Below are 1,870 nucleotides of genomic sequence, written 5' to 3'. Positions count from 1 at the left end.
ACAGAGAGCTTTGCTTCTTACCTTGAGCTTTGCTGCCTGCCTCCACTTCAGATCCCTCAGCCTGCTAGCACAGATCCCTTATCCTAATAGCATAGACTTTCAAGCTTTCACCGCTGACCTTTGGGCCTTCCCAGCACAGATCCATAAAGCGGGCCTGCATGAGACCTTGTCGTGGGCTCTAGGCCTCCAATTGGACTTGTGGGAGGTGTTGTTATGAGCTCTAGGTTTTCAGCTGGACTCATGCAGAATATTAGGATCCAGGCCCTCAGCTGGATTCTTTGGTCTCTAGTGTGTGGACAGATTTCCTGCACTCTTGCATGATTCTTTGGGTGATTATAAAATCATCTTATGTGTCCTGTATTATATTGTTTCCCTTGCAAAACCTCAAACCAGTACAATAGATGAAGATGTATGCATACATTATATCAGAAAAAAATGTATCATTCATAAGCTTGATGAATTTTACAAACAGCCATGTCATCAGCATTAAAAACACAGCAGTACCAAAACCCATAAGCCATCCCCAGAAAGTGAGATGGAGAAGGGAGGGATGCAGGTTGGAGGTTTTATGAAATCCCATTCACCAAACTACCCAATTCCATGGGGCAGGCAGCTCCCCATTTTCCAAGGGACCCTTAGGAAGCATTCTGACAGAGTCAGCCTTCTGTCCTGAAGGGGAGTCCTCTGAGGGCTTAGTGTTGTTTCAGGGGTGGCCGCTAGTGGCTGTGAGACTCTGCCTATGAGATATAGCCACAGACAGTCACTGGCTCCCCTGGTAGACCCAGAAGTCCAGTTACCACAGTTGCATCACAGGCAACTTCAGTTATGACACTGGGGTCTGTGCTCCTCTTCCAGGCCATACTCTGTCACGTTAGGCCCATCAGATTCCAAGCCTCCATCCATGATAGTTCTGTGTTCATCAGTGTGAAGGAGGCAGGAGCAGCGGTGGCTGGCACTCCATAGAGGGGGTTTCCTAGGCTCTGGTTCAGATGTGTCCAGTAGGCTGTAGGGGTTACTGTCTGAATCCTTTAGCACTGAGCTAATAGATGAAGAGTTATATCTTGAGGTGGGTTGGGTGGTAGGTGTGTGGCCCCTACTCCAGCCCCCAGTCAGACATCTCTCGCTTTCTTTACCCTAGGTTGGGGGAATCCCAGTCACCAGTTCCAGCTCTGCTAGCTTCCTCTCTTTTCTCTGACTCAGTCTCAGAAGCAGGTCTGAGCTGGGACCATAGGCAGGACCCCTAGTCCTGAGGATAGGACAGGTGCTACTGCAGCAGCACCTGGGCATTGCTGATATTCTTTCAGGTGCCAACAAAGATGAAAGGAACCATTCTGTCCTCCAAGAGATTCTTCTTGTCATTACCACCTTCAGTATGGATCCTCATCACCCCAGAAAGAATGGCTATCATAAAGAAATCACCCAATAACAAATGTTGGACAGGCTGTGGGGAGAAAGGAACCCTTCTCCACAGCTGGTGGGAATGTTGACTGGTGCAACCATTATGGAAATCAGCGTGGAGACTCCTAAGAAAAGCTGGTCTGGAAATCCCCTTTAAACCAGCTATTCCTCTACTGGGAATTTTCCCGGAGGATCTGAAAACATTATATCATAGTGATATATGTGTGCCTATGTTTATAACAGCACAATTTGTGATAGCCAAATCTTGGAAACAACCAAGATGTCCATCACCTGAGGAATGGTTGAAAAAGATGTGGCATTTTTACACAATGGAGTATTATTCAGATATTAAGAATGATAAACTGCAAGGCTTTATATTGAAGTGGATGCCACTTGAACATATACTCATAAGTGAGATAAACCAGACACACAGGTGTAAATATCATATAGTTTCCCTAGTATAAGAACTCAA

The 1,870-nt window shown here is 46.2% G+C and overlaps 1 pseudogene; it reads right to left on the bottom strand.

The window, feature by feature from the left end:
- Nucleotides 1-566: 566 nt before the first annotated feature.
- LOC101565056 overlaps nt 567-1,870 on the bottom strand; it is a 3,374-nt pseudogene continuing 2,070 nt past the window's right edge.

Source organism: Octodon degus, unplaced genomic scaffold (assembly GCF_000260255.1).
Source record: "Octodon degus isolate 3935 unplaced genomic scaffold, OctDeg1.0 scaffold00176, whole genome shotgun sequence".
Classification (NCBI taxonomy): Eukaryota; Metazoa; Chordata; class Mammalia; order Rodentia; family Octodontidae; genus Octodon; species Octodon degus.
Note: the sequence above shows the minus strand (reverse complement) of the source record. Positions and strands in the feature narration are given on the sequence as shown.